This window comes from Manis pentadactyla, chromosome 11, assembly GCF_030020395.1.
Source record: "Manis pentadactyla isolate mManPen7 chromosome 11, mManPen7.hap1, whole genome shotgun sequence".
NCBI lineage: Eukaryota > Metazoa > Chordata > Mammalia > Pholidota > Manidae > Manis > Manis pentadactyla.
The window spans coordinates 80,368,513-80,381,606 of record NC_080029.1 but is presented as its reverse complement, the minus strand read 5'-3'; the positions used below and the strand labels follow the sequence as shown (position 1 = coordinate 80,381,606).

The window sequence follows — 13,094 nt, the reverse complement described above, 5'->3', positions numbered from 1 at the left end:
TTCCAATGGTAAAATAAATTAGTAATCGGGATGTAAGGTATAGCATAAGGAATATAGTCAAGATATTGTAACAGCCTGGTAGGGTGATAGCTGGAACCTAGAATTATGTATATAAATGTTCTACCACTGTGTTGTATACTTGAAACTCATGTAATGTAATACTGTGTGTCAACTACCCTTCAATAAAAAATAATTATTATAAAAAAAAAAAAAAAAAACTCTTCTGTATTTATAAGATTAACAAGAGAGTGTAACATCCAGCATAGTAATACCAGAACAGTTTGCAATAGTTTATATTTCTGCAGCATTTCATAATTTATTAACTGCTTTTAATGTTTTATGCAGTTCTCATGTCATTCATGCTATGGAGGTATTACTCATATTTTATAAAGAAAGTAACGTAATCTCAGAGCATAAGTTCTTTCCTAAAGGAATACTCCCCAGGAAGAGGCAGAGCCAAGATCTGTAATGTCTCTAAAGCCTGTGTTCCGCCACACTAGTGAATCCTAAACCAAGCTGAAGCCCAGAAATCTACACCCTTGAAAGCCTTCCCCATGTGATTCTGATACTTGTCTGGAGCCCATGTACTACACTGTCCTACAGATAGAGAATAGATACTAATAATGGCCTATAAATGTTCACTTAATGTAGCTAAATTGTAACTCGCTTAAAGTCACTCTGTGGTTATTTTCACATCTGGCTTCAAAGCACCTCGTTTTCTCCTTTACATCACAAATTTTTGTTCAGTAAATTTGTCAATTCTAATTTTCTTATAATTGAATTGCCTGTGGCAGAGTTAACATAATTCAGCTCTAGGCAACCACCTATCTAAATTGTCTAGACCAATTCAGCAAAGTTCAGACACCAAGCAACCCAGTGAGGGATGCAGTAAGGAAATATCTGAATTTCTATTCTTATTTTAATTATAAGAAAACTTTAAAAAAAATCTTTACCAATATTTACTATATTCATCAGCAGGGGTTTATATATAGTTTAAAAATGAATTGTTATGTACAGAGGAGTATACTCAGCAACTGTTTCATTGGGGTACCCAGTCAAAAACAGAAACCACTGGTCTAGGCCCCTCCCCCATGATCAGGAAATTTTTCTCATTCTCCTGGGGAAGAATCAAGAGGCATAATTCCCTTTATATATGCAATTTCTGCTGCAACCCTCATAGGATGGAAGGAAATGACCTCAGAGGCCAGAAACATTTCTCACACTGTGAGTGAGTTCATCCTCTTGGGCTTCCCTTGCCGCTGGGAAATACAGATCTTCCTCTTTTCCATTTTCTTTGTGACTTACATTCTGACCCTCCTTGGAAACATGGCTATTGTGTGTGTGGTATGCTGGAACCACCAGCTCCACACTCCAATGTACATTCTGCTGGCCAATTTCTCCTTCCTGTAGATCTGCTATGTCAATTTTGATGTGCCCAACATGCTGGCCAACTTTCTCTCCCAGACCAAAACCATCTCCTTTGCTCAGTGTTTCCTCCAATTGTACTTCTTCTCACTGGGCACAACTGAATGCTTATTTCTCTCCATCATGGCATATGACCAGTTCCTGGCGATATGCTGCTCTCTGCTCTACCCCACTGTCATGACTACCAAGTTCTGTTGCAGCCTGGTCAGTTTTTGCTGGATGTATGGTTTCCTCTGGTTTCTAATCCCAGTGATACTCATTACTCAACTATCATTTTGTGGCCCAAATGTGATTGATGACTTTCTATGTGACCTGGGTCCTCTGCTGGCCCTGGCTTCAGCCTGTGTCCCAGTCCCAGGGACTGTTCTCATATGTGGCACCATGAGCTCTCTCCTCATCTTTGCCACCTTTTTCTACATTATTGGCTCTTACACCCTGGTGCTGTTATACAGGTGCCCTCAGTTGCTGCCCAGAAAAAGGCCTTCTCCACCTGGTCCTCTCATCTGGCTGTCGTGTTTCTATTCTATGGTTCTGTTATGATGACATATGTGAGTCTAGGGTCAGGACAAGTGGAGGGCATGCAGAAGTTCACAACTTTGTTCTACTCAGTTTTGACCCCTTTTTCAACCCTATGATCTACAGCCTCCGGAATAAAGAAATGAAGGATGCCTTGAAGAAAGTTCTAGGAATTTCTTAAACTGGTCTGTGACGTTAGTGAATGATTTCCAGCAGACTGTGAGCCTCCTGTCACTGCAGAGTGCACACTGAGAAACTGGCAAAGAGATGTGAATGTTTTGAAGGAAGCATTTCAAAATCCTAAATACCAGGTCATCAAGGAAGGCTTCTCCAGGTGGAATTGCCTCTTCTGTAGCACATTGTCCGCATGTCTATTTAACATGTCGTTTCCTCTTCTTTGCATTTAAAATTAGCAGTTCACAAATCTGTCCCCACATGCCTCCCCATCCTTATTAGATTAGATTTTTAAGAGCAGTCCTATGCTTTATTAATTTCTGTAATGCCAGAACCCAACACAATGCCTAGCATAAAAATGTAAATATATCAATTTAAATTAAATATCAATTTAAATAAAGCACCTATATTTGTTCATATTTTCTCACTAGATTCTATCTTTCTTGACAGTCAGAAAAATATCTAAAGATGCTACACAAACTCTGTAACAATCTTCATTTTATATGTCCTATAGATGAAGTGAAACGAATTTTCCTAGAAAAAATATGAGGTCAACCTGAATTGGTTGAACCAGTCATGAAGTGATAATCAAATCAGTGAAAAAATCTCACTAGAAAGTTAATGTACAAGAAATTACCTGCATCTTCCTTCACTTAATAAGTCCCTTTCTCTAATAATGTAAGTGCTTTATTTCATTTTCTTCTTACTAACCATGCTTCTATTCCAGCACATTTTAAAATATACAACACTTACAACTGAAAATGTGGACTTTGGATCATCGGCTAAGCATCACTGCAGAGCTTGTTAGAAAGCAGGATCTCAGGGTCCCATCTTAGGCCTATTGAAGCAGAATCTGCATTTTATTTTCAGTGGTTTCTTAGGCATATTAAAGTTGGAAAACCATTGCTCTACCACAGATTGTCTGAAAGGCTCACACTAATCACAACAAATAAGTAGAACTTTATTGAACCTATATCCATATAAAGAGTGATTCTCAACTAACTGACTCAGATTTGGGGTGGGGCCTAGGCACAGGTATTGTGAAAACCTCCCCAGGATATTGTAATACACAGAGTTATGAACACTGAGATTAAATTTAGGAATTTCTAAATTTAGAACATGTGAGACCACACCCACATTCTTTTTCTTTTCAAAAACAAACTTGGTACAAATCAAACTGAATATAAGACATGTTATAACGCAAATATAATAATCATTGTTGTGGGTAAAATTGCAATATTTCCAGAATCGCTCGCCTGGCTTTAATGCATCTCCATATCAATAGGTATTTCTAAGGGCTACAGAGAAGGAGCCCATCTCCATATCAGTAGGTAATTATGGATTCTCAAGAAGGCACCATGAATAGGGTGGTGGAAATCTCCTCCAGAAACCATATATATTTTGAAAATACAGCAAATACAACTATTCCTAAAAGAGTGACCAGAAGATACAGTACATGAGCCAGGCTACATCTGTGAGAAGCCAGCATCTCACAGAAAAGGGTAAGATACAAAGCCATGACGCAGTGCGATCCGGTAACACACCCCACCCCAGCTCACAGGAGGGAAAAAAAGAATCAGAGTGGGAAGGGAGTGGAAGCACAGGATTGCTAAATAACCAGCCCTAGTAATCTGCCCTGGGAGCACAGAAACACATTGCATGGTTCACTGGATTTGACAGGAGTGGAAAAGCAAAATCCAATATTAAGACTGCAAACAGTTGCCACAGCCAGGTGCCCTGGGGCAAAAGAAAAGCAGGCACTTTAAAAGTATTAAAGGGACAAGGGTTTAAATTATCCTAGCACACTCACCCCAGCAGGATGGAAACTTTAAGGATCTTCAGCTGGCCTAACCTCCGGTGTGGCAGCACAGCTATGAACCCCCTCAGGGCAATAAGCAGCTTGCATTCCTTCCCCACTGCCGGCACTACAAGCAAACTGGTTGACCCACCATTGCTGCAGAAGAGCCAGGAAGCAGCACCGCCAACAGCAACCACACAGCTTAACACAGAGGCTTCTCCCTGCACACGGCTAACTGGCCCAGACCCAGAGACTGATTCCTGTGCATGGTTAACCAGCACAGACAGCAGAGATGGGTGCAGAGTTCTGGAATGCAAGGGGCTTTGTTCTCGTGGGAGAACACATGCCACTTGCCTGCGACCCCCACCAATACCCTGGGCCATCTTGAAGGCCATCCCACCCACAACAGCTTAGGGGATTAATCCAGATGGTGTTCACTGTGTGTGAACAGGCAGAGGAGATAGGCAAGGCATCCGGCAAGCAGGAAGGGACTTTCTTCTCCCAGTTGACATGTGCACAACTCACTGGTGACCACTCCCATCACCATGAAAAGGCAGAAGAACCCTGTTCAGTCCAAAATCTCTCAAACACCAGAGAGAGGGCTTGGTAAGACTGAAATCACCAAAATCCTGAAAAAGAATTCAAAATAAAAGTCATAATTATGCTGATGGAGCTACAGGGAAATATTCAAGAGCTAAGGGATGAATTCAGGAGGGAGATAACTGAAATGAAACAAACAATGGAAGGGTTTAAGAGCAGACTGGATGAGGTGCAAGAGACTGTTAATGGAATAGAAATCAGAGAACAGGAATACAGAGAAGCTAAGGAAGAGAGAGATAAAAGGATCTCTAGAAATGAATGAATATTAAGAGAACAGTGTGACCAACCCAAATGGAACAATATTCACATTACAGTGGTACCAGAAGAAGAAGAGAAAAAAAAGGGATAAAAAGTGTCTTTGAAGAAACAATTGCTGAAAACTTCCCCAGGATGGGGAAGAAAATAGTCTCTCCGACCGTGGAAGTCTACATATCTCCCAACACAACAGACCCAAGGAGGACAACACCAAGACATATAGTAATTAAAATGGTAAAAACGAAAGACAAGGACAGAGTATTAAAAGCAGCCAGAGAGAGAAAAAAGAACACCTACAAAGGAAAACCCATCAGGCTATCATCAGACTTCTCAGCAGTAATGTTACAGGCCAGAAGGGAGTGGCATGATATATTCAATGCAATGAAACAGAAGGGCCTCGAACCAAGAATACTGTATCCAGCATGATTATCATTTAAATTTTAAGGAAGGATTAAACAATTCCCAGATAAGCAAAAGTTGAGGGAATTTGCCTCCCAAAAACCATCTCTACAGGGTATTTTAAAGGAACTGCTCTAGATGGAAGTATGTCTAAGGCTAAATAGCAGCACCAGAGAAAATAAAACCGCAGCAAAGAAAGTAGACCAACCAAATACTGACAAAATGCCAAATAAAATCAGCTATCCACAAAATCAGCCACGGGAAACACAAAGAGTACAGAATAAAACACCTACCATATAAAGAGTGGAATAGGAAGAAAAAGAAGGGAGAGAAATAAAGAATCATCAGACTGTGTTTATAATTGCTCAATAAGTGAGTTAAGTTAGACAGTTAGATAGTAAAGAAGCTGCTCTTGAAACTTTGGTAAAATGAATCCAAAGCATGCAATGGCAATAAGTACATACCCATCAATAATCACCCTAAATGTAAATGGACTGAATGCACCAATCAAAAGACATAGAGTAATAGAATGGATAAAAAAGCAAGACCCATCTATATGCTGCCTACAAGAGACTCACCTTAAACCCGAAGACATACACAGACTAAAAGTGAAGGGATGGAAAAAGATATTTCATGAAAACAATAGGGAGAGAAAAGCAGGTGTTGCAGTATTTGTATCAGAAAAAAATAGACTTCAAAAAAAAGAAAATAACAAGAGACAAAGAAGGACATTGCATAATGATAAAAGGGTCAGTCCAACAAAAGCATATAACCATTACAAATAACTATGCACTCAACACAGGAGCACCTACATATGTGAAAAAAATACTAACAGAATTAAAGGAGGAAAGAATGGAATGCATTCATTTTAGGAGACTTCAACACACCACTCACTCCAAAGGACAGATAAATCAGACAAAAAATAAGTAAGGACACAGAGGAACTGAACAATACATTAGAACTGATGGACCTAACACACAGTTAAAGAACTCTACACACAAAAGATGGCAGCATGAGAGGTGAGACAGAGGCTTCCTCCTAAAACTGCATATAATATGAAAATATAATTACTATAACTAATCCTGAAAGAGCAACAGGAAAGAGGACTGCGACAGATGGCATACACCTGGAGAAAAGAGCAGACCTCATGGAACAGGGTAACGTACCAAAGCTGTGGCCTGGTGGGACCCAAGCCCTCCCCACCCACCCAGCTCACTGGCAGAAGGAAGAGAAACAGAGTGGGGAGGGAGTGGAGACATGGGACTGCTGAATACCTACCTCCAGAGATCTGCTCTAGGAGCACAAACCTACATTTCATGGTGCTTACATGGTACTCTCATGATTAGGGGGTTGGAAAGCTAAGACAGGTAGAATTCCTGGAGAGACTGAGAGTCCAGCCGATTGTGGAAAGCAGGAATCCATATCCAGTTGCTGTGGGATGAAAGAAAGGTGGGCAAACTGAGAGACTTCCCAACAAAGAAGCCCATAGCAAGAGGGCTGCTGAAGGGGCAATGATTGCACAGAACTTACTGCTGAGGACAAAGAACAGGTAGACAAAATTTTCCAGGAGCACTCTGCCCAGGAGGTTGGGAACTTTCATGATTTTCAGGTGCTCCAGCTTCCTGGATGCCTACACAGCTCCAAGGACCCCCTCCATGATTCAGAGTCTACCGTGCCTTTCTCCCAGCCAGCCACACCTGGCTCGCAAAGCAGCAAACCCTGCCCTGGCATTAGGCCAGCCAGAGGGAAGATCTGTCTACAGCAACTACAAATGCAAAGCATAGAGGCTTGTACCTGTGTACTCAGCCTACTGGTTCAGGCAGTGGAGACAGGCATAGCAGCTGGGAAGCAGGAAACAGCTCTTTCCTCTCCCCAGGCACCAATACCACTACCCTGCAACCCCTGACATTGCTTCAGGGACTGAGCAACTCCAGAAAGTAGAGCTTCTGGACACTAGAGGGCACCATATACAAATATGAAATGCCAAAGGAGCATGGTTCAAAGTAAAATTATTAATACAATTCCTGAGAAGGATTTAAGTGACATCAACCTCATGAATCTTCCTGAAAGGGAGTTCAAAATAAAAATCATTAACATACTCAATGGAATGGAAAGATATTCAAGAACTCAGGAATGAATTCCGGTAGGACATTCAATCGTTGAAGAGCACAATGGAGGGTATTAAAAGCAGATTAGATATGGTAGAGGAGATGATAAATGAAATAGAAACTAGAGAAGAGGAATACAAAGAAGCTGAGGCACAGAGAGAAAAAAGGATCTCTAAAAATTAAAGAATATTGAGAGAATTGTGTGACCAATCCAAATGGAACAATATTCACATTATAGGGGTATCAGAAGAAGAAGAGACAGAAAGGGATAGAAAGTGTTTTTGAGGAGGTAATTGCTAAAAACTTCCCCAATCTGGGGAAGAAGACAGTCTCTCAGTCAATGGAGATGCACAGATCTCCCAACACAAGGGACCCAAGGAAGACAACACCAAGACATATAGTAATTAAAATGGCAAAGATCGAGGACAAGGACAGACTATTAAAAGCAGCAAGAGAGAGAAATAAGATCACATACAAAGGAAAGCCCATCAGGCTATCATCAGACTTCTCAGCAGAAACCTTACAGGCCAGAAGGGAGTGGCATGATGTGCTTAATGCAATGAAGCAGAAGGGCCTCGAACTAAGATGACTTCATCTGGCAAGTTATCATTTAAATTTGAAGGAGGGATTAAACAACTTCCAGATAAGTAAAAGCTGAGAGAATTTACCTTCACAAACCATCTCTACAGTGTATTTTGGAGGGACTGCTATAGATGGAAGTGTTCTTAAGGTTTAATTGCTGTAACCAGAGGTAATAAAACAACAGTAAAGAAAGTAGAACAGCTAATTACTAAGCAACTGTAAAATTAAATTAACTATCCCCAAAGTCAAAGGGGAACCCTCCTACACCGCTGGTGAGAATGTAAGGTAGTTCAACCATTGTGGAAAGCAATATGGCAGTTCCTCAAAAAACTCAAAATAGAAATACCATTTGACCCAGGAATCCCACTCCTTGTAATTTACCCAAAGAATACAACTTCTCAGATTCAAAAACACATATGCACCCTATGTTTATCACAGCACTTTTTACAATAGCCAAGATATGGAAGCAACCTAAATGCCCCTTAGTAGATGAATGGATACTGAAGATGTGGTACATATACACAATGAAATACTATTCAGCTATAAGAAAGAAACAAATCCTACCATTTGCAACAACATGGATGGAGCTGGAGGATATTATGCTCATTAAAATAAGCCAGGTGGAGAAAGACAAGTGCCAAATGATTTCCCTCATTTGTGGAGTACAACAACGAAGCAAAACTGAAGGAACAAAATAGCAACAGACTCAGACTCCAAGAAGGGACTAGTGGTTACCAAAGGGTAGGGGTGTGGGAGGGCAGGTGGGGAGGGAGGGAGAAGGGGATTGAGGGGTATTATGTTTAGTACACATGGTGTGGGGGATCACCGGGAAAACAGTGTAGCACAGAGAAGTTAAATAGTGAATCTGTGGCATCTCACTACACTGATAGACAGTGACTGCATTGGGGTATGGGTGGAAACTTGATAATATGGGTAAATGTAGTAACCACATTGTTTTTTCACGTGCAACCTTCATAAGAGTGTATATCAATAATACCTTTAATACAATAATAATAATAATAATAATAATAATAATAATAATAATAATAATAACAGAGGAGTCCAAAAGTTTGAGTTCTCTCAGTTATGCTTCACTTGAAAATTTTTAAAAAATGAAAATTTTAACAGGCATGACAACTCTTGAGGAAATATACTAAACTCTATTTGAACTGAACTAAACAGCTAAATGGAGAAGTATCTTCTAGAAGTTTGGCATTTTACCACATGCGCTATGGTTTCTGCTCCTGGGACCTGATCACCATGACATGGTACTTACTTACCAGTGCCACACTAGAGCTGAGCCAGGAGAGTAAGCTGTTTACCAAAAAAAAGGAATGACCCTCTTCAAGTCATTCAGTGAGTCAGTAGGAAAGAAGATGAGAAATCTGATATCATAACTCTGATGCTGACAGATAGGAAAGTACAAAGCTTGCAAACAAACTGAAAACATGAATGAAATTGAATACAAAGGAACAAGAAGAGAGACAAAACCTTCGTGTTCCAGCTAAGCTGGCGTGACTGTACTGATTGCACCATAACAGTAACCTGTCTACAGAACAAAATAAACAGCTGCTCTAGGAATAACATGAGATAATCATTCACCACTGGAGAAACTGGGTCCCAAAGGCCAATTAATGGGCCCCTGAGGGAAGGGAACATTTGGGATATGATTGACAATCTTCCCTCATAAAGTCTCACTTTGGGAACTCACAGAAGACTATATCCCTTAGGAGGAAGAAGGCATACGTTTCAGCACAACATAGGTAAGTCTCTGTTGTGCAGCAAATACGCCCATTTCTGTCCAAACCAGTATCCTGTGTCCAGCAGTGCAAGCCTCCTCTCTAGGCTGCTGGCTGCCAAGGATGCCGTGTGCTCCATCTTGCCTGCCTTTCACTGCAGTGAAAACAGAAGATTACAAATCAGACCTGACAGGTCTCTGAGGAGATGGGTTCAGAAGAGATACAAGTATAGAAGTAGAGGAGTGTTCTCAGGTGTGCTCTTTATCTCTGACCTCTTTTGTGTGGCTGTATAAACAACAGCACCTCAAGTTACATGAATTAATGTAAAGAGATTCATCTTTACAACTAAGTGGTGCAGGCATCAGGGAACTGAGAGATGAAGATGAGGAAGAAGCCTCAATAGTATGTAAATTCTGTCCTTATTAATGAAGAGGTGTATCAGTCAGAACCAGGCTTTTGGGGGAACAAAGATCTTAGTGAGGTGACATCTGGAAATGACCGACAAAGTGTGCAGAGCTGGACAAGACAGAACTGCAGCTCTTCCTTTTTTTTACTCATGTTTGGCTCAGCCACAGAGCAGATGATCAGCCACTGCAAGGGAGAACATGACTGAGCGCTCCAGATCAGTGAGTTCACCCCACATGGCTTACAAAGCCAGTAGAATCCTCAGACACATTAGTCACAAATAGTTCTTGCTTTATAAACTTTTTCCTCTGGGTTTCTCTGGCTTCTGGGTCACTCTGAATTCTTGCTCCAGAGGAATCATTCACAGCTTGCTGTGACAAACATGATCTCTTCACAAATCTATGAGGAGCCTCACAATGAAGTCTGATGTGGAAAATTCTGAATTTTTTCATCTTTATATGACTAACTGCATTCATCAACAACATCTTTAAAGTTATGACTTTACATAATCTGGAAAGTAACACATTTGATAACTAATACATTAATAAATATTCTTAGCTAGAATAAAGAAAAGCATTGGGGTCTATATTTCACACTTATATTTCCTGTATAAATATCATCACTCAGTTATGTCACTTTAGATCACTTAGGACCAAACGATGACTGTTCCTCAGTAAGAGAAAGGATCCTTAAAAAGTTAGTAACTTAAGACAAATGACTGTTAGCAGAATCTTGGGGGATTCAATGGCTTGATTCTGCTTTTCTCACCACGGAGGTCATACAACATCCAAGACTGAGTCTGGCTCAGAGGAGGAAGTTTTCATAAAGATTCTCCTTCCACCTCCCAAAACAACTCCAACCTTGCACATCTGTAATAGGATGGGGGAGACAGAGAGGCTGCCCAACTAGGACAGGAATCCTTGTCCAGTGACAGCTCATGGCCCCCACGACCGTCCTTGGTGCCCAGAGGTCTCAGATTCTCTGCATCTGTCCACAAACCTGGAATCCTGACACCTCATGCAAAACCCTCAAAATCCTTAAAGAACATACCAGATACACTGCTCACTTTTTATACATATCAGTAGAATTTTAACCTAGACCAAGATTTTAAAGTAAGGTTTTTTTTTCAACAGGTAGCACATGGGACCAGTGTGAAAGCCGGTGTCTGGGTCTTCAGACACTGAAGTTAACACACTTCAGTGAACACTGAATAAAGGATGGTACATTGACATTTTTTGTCAACCTTAATATGCCAACACTTAAACTTCCAACACTGATCCAGGATAAAAGTGAAATGCATAAAGATTTCACTGTGTTATGTTACCTTTTCCCTCTTTTGTTTTGATGTCTAACATTTGTCTTTAATTCCAAAGATCAAAGTTTTGAAATTCTGTGTCCAATATTAAGGATCAATATATCTTATCTTATAGATAAAAACCCATGATTTTCACACCTACTTACATTGCCATTAACCTTCTCCAAGCTGCATGTGAACCCTTTACTGGATCTGAGCAAACTCTGAAAGAGTGAGAGAGTACAAAGATTCAAAGGCTGGTCGTATCAAGCCCTCTCAGTTTGACAGTCTTCAGCAGTGCTTATTTACTAGAATAATCTGAGGGACTTGGGGATATCTAAAGGAAATGTTCCTGAGGAGTAAAGATAAGGTCAGTCATCTTTGTCCCTGTCATTTTTTCCTCCCCACCCTTTAGGAAGCCATCAATATGTCAGGAGTCCACACAGTGACTGAGTTTGTACTCCTGAGTTTTCCCTGCTCCAGAGAGGTTCAGGTCGTCCTCTTCATGCTGTTTTCTGTGTCCTACATCCTGACACTGTTGGGGAACGGGGCCATCGCCTGTGCAGTAAAGCTGGATCGCAGGCTTCACACCCCATGTACATTCTGCTGGCCAACTTCTCCTTCCTAGAGATCTGTTACATCAACACCACTGTTCCTATTTTGTTAAGGAACTTCCCGTTGGAGACCAAAACCATCTCCTTCACTGCCTGCTGCCTCCAGTTATATTTCTTCTCCGTGGGCATCACTGAGACCTTCTTACTGCCCCTCATGGCTTTTGATCGGTACCTGGCCATCTGCCGGCCTCTCCGCTACCCTACCATCATGAGCAGCCACCTGTGCATGAACTGGGTGGCCCTTTGCTGCGTAACAGCCTTCCTTTGCTATCCAGTCCCTATCTATTTTATCACACAACTCCCGTTTTGTGGCCCCAACACCATTGACCACTTTATCTGTGACCTTGGTCCTCTTCTTTCCATTTCCTGCATCCCTGCCCCTGGAATTGAGCTTTCCTATTCTGTATTGGACTCCCTTATTGTCTTCATCACCTTCTTCTTCATCCTTGGGTCCTACACCCTGTTTCTCAGAGTAGTGTTGCGTGTCCCCTCAGCAGCTGGCAGGAGTAAGGCCTTCTCCACCTGCGGCTCCCACCTGGCTGTGGCATCTCTACTCTATGGAACCATCATGCTTATGTACAGCAGTCCAACCTCTGGAAATACAGCTGGAATACAGAAGATTTTAACCTTGTTCTACTCATTGGTGACCCCACTTATAAACCCACTGATCTACAGTCTTCAGAACAAGGACATGAAGGCTGCCTTGAGAAAATTTCAGGTGTGCATAAAAATTAGACAAAGAAAATGAGAGCTCATGAATGAGCCAAGATCAAAATATTTATTTTCCCCCACTTGTATTCCCATTTTAAAAATAGGTCTTTATTCATTTGCACTTAAAGACAAAGACCCAGATTTATCCATTTCTGCCTAGTCAATAATGAAAAAGGGTTCACCCAGCTAACCAAACCTTGCCTTCAAATCAGAACTTGATAGATGGTAACTTGAGCTAAATGACCTGGATGCCTGACTTTACACTCTTCTCCCAACCTGTCCTCCAATATCTCCTTTCCCTTTAGTCTGGTCCCTGACCTCATAATGTTTTTGACCTCTATTATAAGCATCCATTCTTAGACCAGATTTTTCTGGCCTAATGATTTCTGCTCTACTTCTAGTAGAAGACAAGAGCATACACACCTTTTTATCTCAAATTAAAGGAAGTTAGTGCAAGTCAATACAACTAAACCA

General features: G+C 41.0%; 2 pseudogenes; both read left to right on the top strand.

Annotated features, from left to right (window-relative positions):
- Window positions 1–1,191: 1,191 nt before the first annotated feature.
- LOC130679422 (olfactory receptor 11H4-like) lies at window positions 1,192–2,122 on the top strand (annotated as a pseudogene).
- Window positions 2,123–7,300: 5,178 nt separating this feature from the next.
- Window positions 7,301–12,657, top strand: LOC118909854 (olfactory receptor 11G2-like; annotated as a pseudogene).
- Window positions 12,658–13,094: the final 437 nt, after the last annotated feature.